Genomic DNA, 17,122 nt, shown 5'->3' with positions numbered 1-17,122 from the left:
CTCTTTTCCCCCCCCTGTGATAACTGGAACCCATATTCTTTCCTGAAAGTTGGAATTTTAAGAGGTATCTTTTTAAGGTAATATGGATGATGTTGAAGTATTATATTAGTCACTGTTTGTCCACCAGGAAAAATGCTATCAGAAGAAATTATTCTTATTTAAATGAAGTTTTTTTCATCCTGTCACAGCTCTATTTTCTGTATCAGCTGCCTTCATGTATAATAGTAAAAATAATACAGGCTTATAAGTGATGATACTGTTAAAGCAGAATACCAGATTTTGATACACACTGTACATACCCAGCAACACTTCTGCAGGGTTGTACTGTGTAATATTAATAAGACTCATATGCTTATTTTTAATCAGTTTGCATGGAATAGGAAGCTAGTGTAGGGAGCTTTGGTGAAAATGGCATAAATGCTGGAAGAGTTTAATGGGAATTTTTAAATAATCCTAGGTCCAAAGCCTAGTCTTTTTTTTTTTTTTTTTTCAGTCTCGGGGTTGATGGAGATTGGGTTATAGAAATACAGAATTTTTTTAGAATAGGATTTTTTTAATACCAGCCTGTTTTATTTTCTGTTGTGCATTTTTTTAAAACAATTTTGCAGTATAGAGAAATACTAAAGTAATCATGACAACGAAAGTACCGTATTTCTTTAAACGACTTTTTTTTAATAGTCAGTGCTTCTCAGGGTAGGAATTGTGCATGTCTGCATTGCTGAATAGCATCTAGCATGGTAAGGCCTTAACTGGGGTCTGTGGTTACTCTTGCAGTCTAAATAAAAACTGTGTAAAAAGCTCCAATGTAAAAACGGTTATACTGATGGGTTGGTTAGAAGGCATTCCAAAAGGGAGGTTTATTAGTATTACTCAACTAACAGGCACTTGGCTTTGTTTATTTACATTGCATGGCTTCTTTATTCAAGCAAGATTTATTCCTTAAGGTTGGATTAAATCTACACTTAGGCTCATTTTTATATTTAAAGAATTATTGGCCTTATCATCAAGCGTTAGGAGAAGGCAAATCATACGGGTTTTCTGAGCTTGTTTATGGCGCCGCTTGTTACTTGTCTTTCTACTCCACACCAATGCTCACATTATAGGTAGATTTTTTTTACCTCTTAATTTTATACCCTAATGCAGACATTTCCAACAAAACTTGTAGCTGTACAGTAGTTCTAATTGTCTGTTATTCATCTTTTCCTTCTTGTGAAGGAGTTGATACTGACTATTATCAGTAACACGCTCCAGGAGTAAGTGGATAGCAGTTTTACAACAGCGTATCTGTTTCTCTGACTAGTCACCTAAAGTTCTGTCCCTTTCTGTGCCATTCTTAGCCTGCCCTTCCCTGCCTCAGGAACGCTGCAGGTTAAATGTTCTAGTATGAAAGTTACCTGATCTGGTTTTAGAAGTTAAAATTAAAAGCATGTGCTGCTATGTTGTATCTAGAAATTAACAGCAAGATTTAGGTTTTAAAGCCGAGAAATACTGTGCTTAGTTCTCAGAAATATCGACAAACTTGCTTCTGTATTTTTCATTAAGTATATTCAAACGTGATATGAAGTGATCTGTCTTTTTATGGCCTGCCCCAAAATTGTTTGAGGATCTTCAAAAGCTATTTAAAGTAGAAGAGGGGTGGTAGAAAGTGCTTTTAAAGTATAAAGCTCCTGAAGTATTGTGGGTAGGAAGGTTAAAGTAAGTTAGGTACAGAACAAATGTATCTTTGTGGTTCTTCCTGAATAATGGTTTTCCATGACAATTTGCAAGTGACACATTCGCTGAAAAGCACCTTGAACATGTGCCACTCATAATAAAGGGGCAACATTAATGTCCAAGGTGTAAAGTATGAGAGTGTTCCTGTTTACTCCTGTCTCTGCTTCAAACAGTTTTGTACTTAGTCTTCCTTTGTATTTTAAGTTTCTTTCTATCCAATGTCTTCAGAATGCTTCTAGCATTTAAACACATTTAAAATGTAAATACATTTAAGTTCCTTGTTACACTTCACAGGATTGTCTTGTGTTTGCTGCTAATAAAAAAGTGTTAAAACAAAAGAAACAAAACAAAAAACCTTCTGAGGAAATTTTTTCGTGGATTAAGGTTTTGTATAATGACTTTACATGTAGAACTAAATCATTTAAGCATGAATGTGATGTCTGCTTTTTTGTTGTTTGTATGTAACCTGAAGATGTGTTGCAGTATGCTGAACAAGTGTTGCAATTCAAACTCGGATATAAAATTTGCAAGTGAAATTTTTCTACAGTAAAGAAAGAAAAATTGTACTGCAGTGACTCAGATTTTTACAGGGGACTAACCTTTTTCAAGATTGCAAGTAATATATTTGAATTAAACTTTTGTTCCTCCTTCAGATTGCTTTGTGGAGGTGAAGAGGGATATTTTAAACGCATGCTGTGTGGAACTGCTGATTTATATGTGTACGTACAATTGTGTTTTGGAATGTCTTCAGTAAAGCAATTTTTACAAATGGAAGTAAGTCAGTTTTATCTGGAACAATTCTATATTAAAATTTTTGAAACAGCACTCATAGATTCGATGTTATCTTTAGGAAATACACAGGCATAAAGTCATCAAACAATATGTTCTTGTGTCCTGATCTTTTTCCATATGATAATACTGAAACATGTCAGCTTCATTTGTTGCAGGAAACAGAGGGCTTGAAGGAACAGAGCACCGAAAGCCAAATCCCATCCCATAACTCTTCAAACTTACTTTTCCCTCTCTCATCCCCACCCCGCAATCATATTTCCTGGAGTTCCCATCCATATTTGCATTCTTCTGGTCTCTCTGTTCTTTTTTTCTGAATCATACTTCTGGGGTTTTTTTGTAGAGGAAAAGAACTGCTGAGAGAATGCCAAATAAGCACAACTACTGTTTGTTGCCCTTGCAGTTCCTTCAACAGCCTTCAAAGTACTGAAGATTTCCTGGTTAAGAAGTGTTACACTACAAGGTTTAGCAGCTGTGCAGTGTTCCCTGGCCAAGCTGGGAAAGGGTTTGTCAGAGGACTACATACTCTGCCTTATTTTATCTTAAAAGAAAAGTAGCTCTTCCTTGGTACCGTATTCAAACTGCCCAAACTGGTTTGGGAATGGTAGACTAGTGTGATGCTTAACTCTCCTCAAATGCTGCACAGCCTGGCTTCTGTTCCCATTTGATGTCTGCAGCTGGACGCTGAGTGTAGTCTTTCAGCTTCCAATGCTACTCATTTCCTTACTCCTTCCATATGTAAATAGCAGTTGTATGGGCTCTATTCTCTTGCTTTCCCTTTTCAGTTTGATGATTGTAGAACCCTTTTAAGGGGCTGTTGAAGGAAAAGAGTCTCTTATGGAGCCATCCAGCAACATGACTTGGTTATTTGGTACCATCAGAGACAACTGAAATATGACTGAAACACATTTTGCAAGTAAAAAGTGACGCTGTGGTCAATGGAGGAATTTTGAAGAACAGTGTCCTAAATCTGTCTCCTCTGGAGGTTACAAGTCCACAACTAGTTACTTACACTATGAACAAAACATATTCTTGGATTAATTTATCTGATCTAGTGACATATGTAAGATCATATCTAGTTGACTGGGGAGAGTTGTGTTAGGTCATAGCGATCCTCTCATTCCTACTTCATCGCTTCTCAGCTTAACTGTGGCAGTTCAGTGTACGTGGCATGAAGTTACCAGCATTAAAGAAACGTCGGTTCTGTCATAGGTGTCCTGCTGTAGCACACTGGGTATCTATACAGAAATGATGATCTATCTCCATCTATGTGGAGTCTAGAGAACATCTCTTCCAGAAACCACTTGAGAATTCTTCAGCGCCTGGTCCAACACTCCCAGTCTGTTGACCTTTATTTCTTAAAGAGATAAACATACAGCAGAGTGTATGCGTGAGATTATACACATGTGTAAAAACACATTAGGTTATTTTCTTTAAAGAAAGGAAACCTGGTGGTGTGTGATCAATGTACTTGGATGCATATGCTTCTTTTGAGGGTGAAAGGTATTAGGTGTGCTTTTTAATGATGATTAGTTCAAGAGCTTGTATTAACTAGAATTCCTGGAACTCTTCAGCCATTATACAGAGACTGGCATGTACTCAGTCTCTGTCAGGTGTAAATTCAGCATATGCAAGTGATGCAGCTGCTAACCTCCAGCACGCCTGCAATAGAGATTTTTCACTTACTGATGTTTGCCTAGAGTCTAAAAATCTGTATGACTAAAAATGTATGTTTTCAAATATGCTAGCCTGTGATGTAACCTAGAAGTCACCATTATCACCTAAATCATACCTGATTTCATCTGCTCATTAGCTGCGTTTTCTTGCTCAGAATCTCTCACTGTCTTCATTTCCATCAAAACAGGCAGCTGAGTGGGAAACTTGGGGACTCCTGTGTCTGCTTATTTTTACCAAAGGAACTTCTGTCATTTCATAAAAACTCTCATTTTTTGATTCAAGTACAGATTTATTTCTTTTACTTATAACACTTATGTGTGTTTCTAGAACAGTGTATGTAGATTTGGAGAACAGGAGGAGAAGGGACGAGAAGAGGTCACCTGCTCTATACACCAGCCTAAGGACAGGCTTATCTCTCTACATGGGTGCCAATATTTTCTGTTAAAACCTCTATGATTAAGGTTTTAAAACAGCCCCGGTCAACACCACTTGTAATACTTTACTGTCCTTACTACTAAAAAGGATTTCATAAGGATGAGTATCTTCTTTTGATACCTTTAGTAGCTAATACAAATTTCCCTTAAGCTTATTAGTTGTCCTATCCACTGTGGACAGGAAAATTGCTCTCGCTTTATGCAGCAACCTTTTGCACATGTGGTACACATTTGCACATCACATCTCTCTCCAATTTTTTCCTTTCTTCAGATAAACTGGTTAAATTCAATTTATCTATCTTTTCCTAAAGCTAGAAACCGTGATCACCACTCCTGGTATTTCCCCTACCTCCATATTTCTCAGAACTTTCTTGAAGGATAGAGCCCAGAACTGTACATGGTACTGTTGGGCTTCTTTTCTAAAGTTGCTTTATAATATTGTTTACACAGATATCACGGTCAACTTGTCTAATAATTCCTCTAGAGCCTGTGAGACTCTATGCCTCTGCTGAACTTTGTTCCAGTCTCAAAGCAAGCTGTGCAGTGACACCATCTGGTTTGGTTTTGCCTATAGATTTCTTCTGCATTTAAATTGCTGTTTCAACCTAATTCAGTTTAAGCTGCTTTATAAAAACTCTCTCCTTTCCTTGTAATAGCTTTGTGTCCTCATTCGGTGCTGCCTACACAAGACTTCTCCTGTTTTCAGGAATAGAGCTGGCGTTTCTCCCACACGAAACGTTTGTGGGGAGGGGGCTCAAAGGCTGTTGTCTTACGCAAGCAGCTTCTTTCTTACAGACTTCCATGAAACTCCATTTTATCTTTTTTTCTTTGTCAGTAATCCAGATTAAAAGGTTAACAGGAACTGTAGAGTTACATATAGCTTTACAAGCAAGAACTTAAATAGTTAGGCACACTGACTTCAAGGGGGAAGTCAGGATAAAAAAAAATGTAAACCAAATAATACTGTGGCTAAGAGATGAAAAACATATTACTGTTACTGCATTTGTGAAAATGGTAGCAATTTTTATGGTAAGTAATATTTTTTTCTCAAAGTACTACAGTTGAATGTGATTTACAGAAATGAGCTGTGGTGTTTTGTTGGGTTTTTCCCCCTTTTCCCTGTTAGTGGGCAGGAAAGAATCAAACTGCAGGGAGGTTTTTATTGCTGCATTTGAGTATGGTCTTTTTGAACAACCTGCCTGCCAAGTTTGTTAGGAATCTTACTTAGATGGCACTGTTTGTTAATAAAATATTGCCAAAGAGTAGCTTGAAATGTGTAGGTGAAGTTGCACTGATAGCTGAGCTGATTTAACAGCTCAACAGTGCCAAACAAAAATCTTCCTCTTTTCTGCCGGTGTGCCTTCCACCTCCCCTTGTATAAGCTTCATTCCGAATGCTCTAAGATGCTGCAGCTCGCTAAACTATTAGACAAAAGAAAAGTTCTTTGCCAGACTGTGGAGCTGGATCAGCTTAGCACAAGGGCTAAAGAGCACCAAAAATGGCTTAATGCGGAACTAAAAGTTGGTGCATGGGGAGGAAGGAGGGGTTTAGGTTTTGAAGAGGAGCTGATTCTTCATCCTTTAGTGGACCTGAGCTATTAAGGTGGCTCCAAGGTATGCAATGCTACCCTTTGAGAAGCTGAATTGTACAACATGTTTTTCAGGAAAAAATGTTGTTCCCAGAAGTTGTGGTAAATTCTTCTGAGTCCCTATCATGTGTCCGCCTGCCCCCCCCCCGTCAAAACTAAATGCATGATTTGAGTCGATCTGCCCTCTTTAAGACTATACATATTTTCTTCTGATATGTTTCTGTTATTTTTTAGAAAGTCTTGTCTTTTTTTTGTTGTTGTTGTTGTTTGAATTGCTGATGCAGTAGCTACCAGAAGGCGGAAGATGACCTCACCAAAGCCAAGAAAGGCACAGCATCCAGAAGCGGAGTCCAGAAGTAAATTATAGATGGAACAACAGATTAAGTTGCTCTTTGGCTTACCTCTGGGTTGTCTTTTTTTTTTTGGTTACCGTAGCACTGGAATCTATTTCTTTCCTTTTAAAGTGATGAATCCTGAAAACATTAATGTTGTTTGTACCTGTTTTGAAGAATAGATGTTTTATTAAAATAGATGTTTATTAATTAGATTTTTTATTAAAATATTTGCATAATTTATGAATACTTCAATACGAATGCAAAGTTTTGCCAACTTTGAAGTGAGGATGTGTTTTCTTTATACACACAAATCCATATCTTACAGGCAAACTGAAGTGCTTTTTTCTGCTTTCTAATGTAGAAATAAAGCTTTATTTACTTTTGTTGTGGGTACTTTATAAAGAACAGTGGTGTTGCATCTGATTTCTTCTAATTTTGAGAAAGTCCTATTGAGGGACACTTAGATGTACACCAAGAGGAAGTCTGAAATGGTAGAGACACCTTTTAAATATTTTTGAAGTGTTTGAATTAAAAAAAGAGAACGTAAGACAAAAATCACGTCCTTGCATTCCAGTTTGTTACAAAATAAGTTTAAACAATTATTTGGAGAACAGGTAGTGAATGTTAGTTATTTTTTTCATAGTGACGTGCGGAATTAGACTCTATAACTCGAAAGTTATAAAGTAGGTATGTTTATTGCGCGCAGATGCACGGGGGATCGCTCCTCCACAAGCGTGCATGCCCGAAGTGACGAACCATCCCACATTTATACAATGAAACAAATGAATATTCAATTAGCGCCTATACATATTCGTTACCTAAACCCCGCTTTGTATGTTAATTAGCTTATCAGTCCGTTTCCTGGAATGTGGTGGTCCTGCAGGTTTGTAGGTGATTCATGTTCTTGTGACCATCTGATCTTCTTCAGCAAGGAAAGGTGATTCATGTCCTTGTGACCATCCAATCTTCTTAGCACTCCCTCCCTCTAGATAGCATTGGAATGTCTCTCATCTTCTCTCATTCTCTTTTAAATAGCCCCTTTTGTTAGAGAAAGAAGGGCAGGCGTCTCCCCGTCTCCCCTTTGTTAGAGGAAGAGGGGCAGGCGTCTCCTCAAAAACTGTAGTTGTCTCCTCAGAGCTGTGTGCCTATGTGACCAGACACCGCACCCATGACTAGTCACCATACCCACATTTCTGAGTAGACATATACAATCACAGTCGGTGTTAAGCGTCCCCATTTCACACTATTTCTCCATATCAATCCCCCCTTTTTATTAAATTAAGTAAATTCTTTTACTTAAGCAGTCTTCCCGAATGATATAAAGCATCATACATAAGTGTTACCCTTGTAAACATTCTCCAAACCCACAAATAGAACATAATGGTTAGTGTATTAAGGAAATTCCTAAACTGATCAATAAGATCACAATGGGGTGTACCATAGTGTTAAGAATTCCGGTTGCAGAAGGTGACCAGCCAAAGAGAGTATTCCACCAATTACATCCTGTTCTACCTTTTTTTTAAAAAAACTTTCTTGATCCCCTCTATATCATGATGGATCATAAGAATAGTTTCGTGTCCCTTTTCTTTGGTTTCTTCCAGTATACGTTGTAAAATCTACATGTTTTAATAGTTCTTTTATACTGCTTATATTTAGTCCTATGGGGGTAGGAATTATCATCTGTGATAGGGTAAAGTTAGATGTAAAATTATAGATACAGTAATTTGAATATTGTGCAGTCTCCTTTACCTCCCCATCTACAGTTATTGTGTTACACTTAAGTTCTCAAACACGCACATCCCTTCCCTGCATATATAATTACTGTTTTCAAGTTTGCATTTGGTCGGGCCTTGAAATGGCATATTTTCAGATCTGTATCTAAACAAATATCCTGAGCCATTATAGTATTGCTTTCACAGAGGAAGCCCTGCTGTTCTCGCATAATACAAGATTCTAAATCTACTGGTTTGCCACTTGTCGCCTATCTTTCTGGCCCATGTTCTATGTTCAAAAGGATATTTTCCTAGGCATATTATAAAGATGGGCTCAGTTAATGTAAAATTGTGCCAGCATTCCCGTGAATTAAAGCACATGGTTGTATTTAGAAGGGTAAATGCCTTATCTACCTTTCTGACATTAATCAGGGTGTCTCCTGAAATCTTGGTGTTATCTTTTTCATTATATGTTTGACACCCTACTTTTATCCTATCTCCTAATTTTCCCCATAATCGGTCGACTTTGTGTACATCCTCCCGATCCCATTGATTCCTTTGGTACACCTCATTTTCAGAAAAAAACACCATAGCTAGTTTCGTCTTTGAGTCCACCTTTCCCATTATTCCAGTGTGTTTTTTCTGGGCATGATTCCAAGGCCAGTTATCAGGCTCTTGGTTGTAGGCAAGAGAGAGGGTACAAAAAACCACAAATTGTTTAAACCCACTATTGATCATTTTAAGAATCTAAACGTTCCTCACATATACATATAAAATCTGTTTTGATCAAAATATCTTTGTTTGAGTTGGGGCTTACTGATAACAAGTTGGGCAAGACTGGCCACTGGCTCAGTCCCAGACTCTATTGTTCTATATTGTTTGTTGTGGTGCCCTTCCCATATGGAGGATCCACAACCGCTCAGGTTCACTTACTTGCCACCCACATTGTTCCCATTTGTCCGAGTAAATTTAAGTTTCAGTTCTTTTTTATCTGGGGTTACTTTCCACGAAGTTGCAGGGGCTTTCTTGATCCGGGTATGGTGAATCCAAGAATTCTGTCCCTCAACCTTGATTGCAGTGTAGGTGGTGAGTAGGACTTGAAAAGGTCCTGTCCACTGTGGTTCCAGGGTTTTATCTGCAAAACACTTAACGTATACATAGTCCCCTGGTCGTATATCGTGAACAGGTCCATCCAGACCCCTACTGCGTGTTCCCATCACATGCTTCTCAATTCTTATTAATTGTTTGTTTAGTGCCACCATATAGGAAGTCATTGTTTCTTCACCAATCTGTGAAGACGTCCCCTTTTGTACCCCATAGGGTCGTCCATATAAAATTTCAAATGGGCTAAGCCCCTCTTTTGCTCTTGGTCTAGTTCGAATTCGTGTAAGAGCTAATGGCAAATATTGGGGCCAAGTTAGATTTGTTTCTTGACCTAGCTTGACAATCTGTTGTTTGATTAGATGATTCATCTTTTCCACCTGGCCACTCGATTGTGGTCGGTATGGGGTATGTAATTGCCAATCTATTCCTAGATGGTGGCTGATCTGTTGCACTATTCTGGACACAAAATGTGGTCCTCTATCCGAGGACATTACTGCTGGGACTCCAAACCTAGGTATTATCTCTTGGAGCAGTATTTTGGTCACTTCCCGGGCTTTAGCAGTTCTGCACGGGAAGGCTTCTGGCCAACCTGAAAAGGTATCTGTTAGTACCAATAAATATCGATACCCCCCTTTTTTAGGAAGTTCCGAGAAATCAATCTGCCAATGTTGCCCTGGAACATTTCCTTTCCCAATTTTCCCAACTTTGGCCCCTTGGTAATCTTAGGATTAGTCTGGAGACAAAGATCACATTGTTGGGTTACTTGTCTAATAGGAGTATACGAATTTTGTGCTATTATGTTTTTAGTGAGATCCTTACATAGAGCTTCTGCCCCCCAGTGCCTTTTTCTATGTTCTTCCCGAACTACTGACCATACCATGTAGGAAGGAATCACTATTCTCCCATGTGAGATTACAGCCCACCCTTCCTCATTATATGATCCCTCTAGGTCAGAAATCAGTTTGCGATCTTCTTTAGTATAGTCTGGTTTACCTTCTAGAGATATTTGTCCATCGGGTATTAGCGCACCCTCTACCTTGATTGCTTTTCTGGCTGCCTGTTTTGCTTCCCTGTCCGCCAGTTCATTTCCTCTTTCCAATTCTGTGCTCACTTTCTGGTGTGCCTTGGTGTGCATAATTGCCACCCTTTCAGGAAGCTGGACCGCATTTAGGAGTTTCAAAATTTCTTCTGCATGTTTGATGATTTTTCCTTGGGAGTTTAATAGTCCCCTTTCTTTCCATATTGCTCCATGAGCATGTACCACTCCAAAGGCATATTTAGAATCAGTCCAAATATTTATAGGTTTTCCCTGAGCTCTTTCCAGAGCTCGAGTAAGGGCTATGATTTCAGCCTTCTGTGCCGAAGTGTCAGCTGGTAGCGGTCCCGATTCTATCGCTTCTTCAGAGGTTGTAACAGCATATCCGGAATGTCGCTTTCCATTCAGCATATAGCTGCTCCCATCCGTGAACCAATGTTCAGCTCCATTAATAGGAACATCCTTGAGATCTGTCCTACTAGAATAAGTGGCTTCGATTGTTTCTAGACAGTCATGATCGACTGATTCGCCAACATTCCCGTTAAGAAACAAGGCCGGATTGACGATGTTTGATCTCAACATCATCTTGTTCCACCATTACGGCCTGGTATTTTAGGAATCTCTGTGGGGAGAGCCAATGCCCCCCTTTTGTTTCAAGGACTGCAGACCCTGTGTGGGATACTAAGACAGTCATTTTCTGGCCCAAGGTAAACTTCCGGGCCTCCTGGATGTTTAGGATGACAGCTGCTACTGCTCTCAGGCAACCAGGCCACCCTTTTGCAGTGGCATCCAGCTGTTTAGAGAAGTATGCCACTGCCCGTCTGTATGGTCCCAAATCTTGTGCCAGTATTCCTAATGCCATTCCCTGTTTCTCATGGGAAAATAGGAAAAATGGCTTACTCACATCAGGAAGTCCTAGTGCTGGTGCCGACATTAAGGCTTTCTTCAGTTCATGGAAAGCTCTGTCTGATTCAGCATCCCACTGAAGATCCTTCTGATTAGCTGCTATCAGGGAATATAATGGTTTAACAAGCAAGCCATAATTACATATCCAAAGCCTGCACCATCCTGTCATTCCCAGAAATGTCTGCAGTTCCTTTACAGTTCGTGGTCAGGGGGCTTGGCATATGGCTTCTTTTCGGGCCTTCCCTAGGACCCGTTGTCTGGCACTGATCTCGTACCCTAGGTATGTGACTTGTTGTAACACCACCTGTGCCTTCTTCTTAGAAACCCGATATCCTTGTAGTCCCAGAAAGTTCAGCAGGCTCACAGTCCAAATAAAACAAGATTCTTCGGTTCTGGTTGCAATAAGAAGATCGTCTACATATTGTAACACTTTCCCTTCTCCTGACGGTGGTTCCCATAACTCCAAATCCTTTGCTAATTGGTTTCCAAAAATTGTGGGGCTATTTTAAACCCCTGTGGCAACACCGTCCATGTGAGCTGGGTCTTTCGACCGCTTCTGGGATTTTCCCATTCAAAAGCAAAAATTCTTTGGCTGGCTTCATGGAGAGGGAGGCAAAAGAAGGCATCTTTTAAGTCTAAAACTGTGAACCAAGCTAGGTCAGGTGTCAGAGTGGTTAGTAAGGTATAGGGGTTAGCTACTACAGGATACAGATCCTCTGTTATTTTGTTAATGGCCCTTAAATCTTGAACTATCCTATAAGACCCATCAGGTTTTTTAACTGGGAGGATAGGTGTGAAATTCTGACTCACATTCTTTTAGTAGTTTTAATTCTATGAATCGCTCTATGTTTGGACGAATTCCTTCCCTATCTTCCCTTTTCAGTGGGTATTGTTTAATTCTTATCGCACTCTGTCCTTCCTTTAATTTTACTATAACAGGTGATGCATTCTTGGCACGTCCCGGCATGTCAATTGCCCATACTCCGGGATATACCTGATCAATAATTCTGGTATCAATTTCCCTTTTTATAGGAGTACTGGCCAAAGATAGGCTCATAACCTGTATGTATTGGTGATCATTTACTTCCAGAGTAACTTCCCCTTTTTAAAATTTGATTGTTGCCTCCAATTGTTCTAATAAGTCCCTACCAAGAAGGGCCTTTGGGGAATTTGGCATTCTTGTTTGTTTTCTTAGTTTGTACTTTAAAGGTTTCAGGATGTTTTCCTGGTGGCCAGCAGCTCCCACAACTGTAACAAATAATTATTTTTTACTGAAGTTCAACAAATAAGTTGGTTTCGTATTCACTAAAATTCCACCTCATACCCATTCCCTGCCCTAAAGGGCAGTTATGGGTCCTGTTGTACTGCAAATGCTGCAGCAATTGAGGTGACATTGTCAGGTCCTTCTGCTCAATTGTCAGCAACAGCAACCCCTCCTCCCCACCATCAGAAGGATTCGGGGCAGGAGATGCTCTTCCTGCTCTGCAGTTTACACAGGCCTGCCTCTGCAGCAGCACTTCTGTTTTAACCCTTTCTTACCCTGAATGCAAATCTGCTACTTGTTGCTTTAAGTCTGTGTTATTACATATCAGCCTTCGCAGACAAATAGCAAACACCCTGCCATGCATCCAGCGTGACTCAGCTGCACCTTCGAGGGGGTACGGGGGTTTGTACAAACTCACCCCAATACTTTAACATTTTCACAAGGTCTTTGATTCTCCATCACCCCCCACCCCCCTCAGGTTTTACATACATTAGTACAAATTTTTATCTTACAACGTGTTTCATTCTGGTTGCTCCACAGAAGGAACCGCAACCTGAGCTTTTAACACAAAAATTTCAACAAGAACATCTTTCTAGTTTAGGTCTTAGGGTTTTTTCCCATCCTTTTCTAGAGCCATAATCAAAGATCAGGTGATGTTAATCCCGCACTCTTTCTAGTGTTAGTACCATAGGATCCACAGTCCTTTTGCCACTCGGGTTTGTCCTGGAGGACGAAGAACATGTCTGCATATGATACTTTGTCCGATTTTCCCTCTCTCCTCAGAAACAACATTAATCGCAGGAGAGTGTTACAATCTAACGTTCCTCCCTCCTGAGGCCATTTCGCATCACTCCAATTTATACAAAGGCCACTACTGATTACAATATTTAATCAATTTCCTTCTATTTTCGGTACCACCATGTCCTACGATATCACTCCAATGTTTTAATATACAACCCAAGGGCGATTTTTCACAGGGCTTACTCCTTCCATTTCCCATTTTACAATTTTAATTACTTTGTTTTTCTCCGGCCGCCTTAGCCACCCAAGGTCAGAAACACGGATAGAGCTCCTTACTCATATTGCACTTGAACGCGTGTCTCAAGCACTCTTGCACTCACACTCAGTCAAAATAATTAAGCTATGCACGGAAAATCAAAATGCGCATCTCAATCACACCATTCACACTCTCCGGGCAGCCCTCAGTCACACAAGCAATATGTTATATGGTACCGTGCACTTATGTACAACTTTTAGGAACACTGACAGTTCACAAAGTATGCATTTCAATGAACAATTGCCAAAAAAACAAACAACAAACAAAAAACCACATTTTTCCTGATCTTAAGCAGAGTGTTAAGTTTTCCGCTATTTGCCACGAATTACCAGAATATTAATATTTTTCAACATACATTTCATAACTCCAAGTTTTGAACATGTAACAAGACAACACACAGAACAAACAAGACACAGAGCGCTATTTCAGTTGTTATATTCTAGGAGTTCCCCAATTCTTAAGACAACTTAAAGGAAGTTTTTAGCTTCCCCCTTTTTTCCTACGCAAAAGTTTCCCTTTTACTTTTGCTAAGAGGTCCCTCTTGTTCCTGTGAGATTCCGCCTTATTCCGTCCCGCCCCCCGCTTTCCGTCACGAGGCCTCCGGGCTTTTAGGAATGGCAGTAACCTCGGGTTTGCTCGATCTGCCCTCAAGATCGCTAGCGGCCACCCCTTGGTCAGCAAACCCCCTCCCAAGGTACCTTTCCTCCTGGGGACTACGCTGCGCGCCGGACGTCTCCGTGCGTCTCACCAGCCGCCCCGTTACTAAACATACCGTTTTATCCGCGGATCCAGGGGTTTCTCTTCTGCTCCCGGGTGAACAGCTGAGAAGAGGAGGCTCCTCCGAGGAAATCTCCCGGGGCGCGCCTAGGAGCGTCCGCTCCGCAGCTGGTTCCTCAGCCGAGCAGAAATCCTCCTGGCTGGCTCGCCAAAACTGACGTGCGGAATTAGACTCTATAACTCGAAAGTTATAAAGTAGGTATGTTTATTGCGCGCAGATGCACGGGGGATCGCTCCTCCACAAGCGTGCATGCCCGAAGTGACGAACCATCCCACATTTATACAATGAAACAAATGAATATTCAATTAGCGCCTATACATATTCGTTACCTAAACCCCGCTTTGTATGTTAATTAGCTTATCAGTCCGTTTCCTGGAATGTGGTGGTCCTGCAGGTTTGTAGGTGATTCATGTTCTTGTGACCATCTGATCTTCTTCAGCAAGGAAAGGTGATTCATGTCCTTGTGACCATCCAATCTTCTTAGCACTCCCTCCCTCTAGATAGCATTGGAATGTCTCTCATCTTCTCTCATTCTCTTTTAAATAGCCCCTTTTGTTAGAGGAAGAAGGGCAGGCGTCTCCCCGTCTCCCCTTTGTTAGAGGAAGAGGGGCAGGCGTCTCCTCAAAAACTGTAGTTGTCTCCCTAGAGCTGTGTGCCTATGTGACCAGACACCGCACCCATGACTAGTCACCATACCCACATTTCTGAGTAGACATATACAATCACAGTCGGTGTTAAGCGTCCCCATTTCACACTATTTCTCCATATCAATAGTATTTGTGTTTGTGTCACTTTTCTAATTATTCAGATTTTCTCTGGAAAGGAGGAGACCAGCATTTCAGACATAGAGCCCAGGGCAAAGAAAAGAACAAACCAAAACCCAAGGTCCATTCTCAATTGCCCCCTCAGGTTTTCTTTTTATGTTAGTGAAAAGCTGTAATTATTGATAATTTTGTAAAGTGTCTAGTTCCAGTGAAAGCTTGACTCACATGTGCTTCTCATAACAAAATAATGGTTTACCTTTTTTGCATAGTTGAGAAGCATGTAACCTTCCAAAACCTTTCTTAAAAGTACTTCCTTGCCTGGCTTTGAGTCTTGTTTTCAGAGTTGTGAATAAAAAAATGCAGTGTTTAATTTTGGTGTGAAATACCACTACTTTACATTTAGATACTGCAAAAAAAAAAATAAAAATTGTTAGGGCATGAACATTATTCTTATTAGGGAGACTGCTTTATGAAGTTCGGCAAACCAAAACGAATGCATATGAGCCAGTGGGTGGTGTATTTGTGTGGATGCCCAGTGCTATGCTTGCTTGATTTTATGTCTGAATTGCTACTGAAATAAATATGTTGTAGCATAAAATGTTGAATGAACGCCGAGGTTATGTTTTGAAAACATATGTTTTGAATCAAATTCAGGATGGGTATAAGATGCACGGGGGATCGCTCCTCCACAAGCGTGCATACCCGAAGTGACGAACCATCCCACATTTATACAATGAAACAAATGAATATTCAATTAACGCCTATACATATTCGTTACCTAAACCCCGCTTCGTATGTTAATTAGCTTATCAGTCCGTTTCTTGGAATGTGGTGGTCTTGCAGGTTTGTAGGTGATTCATGTTCTTGTGACCATCCGATCTTCTTCAGCAAGGAAAGGTGATTCATGTCCTTGTGACCATCCAATCTTCTTCAGCAAGGAGACTTAGCACTCCCTCCCTCTAGATAGCATTGGAATATCTCTCATCCTTTTCTCATTCTTTTTTTAATAGCCCCTTTGTTAGAGAAAGAAGGGCAGGCGTCTCCCCGTCTCCCCTTTGTTAGAGGAAGAAGGGCAGGCGTCTCCTCAAAACTGTAGTTGTCTCCTCAAAGCTGTGTGCCTATGTGACCAGACACCGCACCCATGACCAGTCACCATACCCACATTCCTTGAGCAGACATATACAATCACAGTCGGTGTCCATTGTCCCCATTTCACACTATTTCTCCATATCACAGCCTTGCTGACCAAGGGATATTGTTTTTATCTGAACTGGGCAAGCCTCCCCCTTACCATTTTTACTGTAACAGGTAAAGCATTTTTCACCTTTTATTTTCAGATACACCTGGTTAAAAATTTATTTTACTTCAGGGAGGTCCTCTTTTCCTCTTTTCTGTTGAATTAGAGATAAGCTTAGTATTTCAATTACTTGATCATTTTAAACTTTTGGCTTCATTTCTCCTTTTTTAAATGTCTAGATATTCTAATAAATCTCATCCCAACGAAGATTTCGGTGAATTTGGCATTCTTATTTGTTTTCTTAGTTTATACTTGTTATAAATTGAGACCACAACGGATCATAATCCAATTAAAATTTTATTAATTATAGCAAGTAGAATATGAGCAAAACAGCGCTGGACGACAGGGGAGTCTGCGTTTCACCAACTGCCGTCCTGAGCAGTTCAAACAGTCCCTTTTTATACATCTTTACTTCCATGTTCATGAGGTAGTGGAGTCATGCTTTTGTTGTTAGGGGGGTCGTTTTCTGCCTCCTGCTGGTCTTCCTCCTTTGTCTCATTGCCCTGTTTCTGTCGGTTCCTGGACACCTGGTGGCATCCTGGACACCTGGCGGTGATCTTATCTTTTCACAAGTGGCATCCTGCACACCTGGCGGTGATCGTATCTTTTCACAAGCGGCATCCTGGACACCTGGCGGTTATCTTATCTTTTGTTGTCTAATCTTTACA

Source organism: Falco punctatus (assembly GCF_963210335.1).
Source record: "Falco punctatus genome assembly, contig: scaffold_33, whole genome shotgun sequence".
NCBI classification, from domain to species: Eukaryota; Metazoa; Chordata; class Aves; order Falconiformes; family Falconidae; genus Falco; species Falco punctatus.
This window is presented reverse-complemented; position numbering follows the sequence as displayed.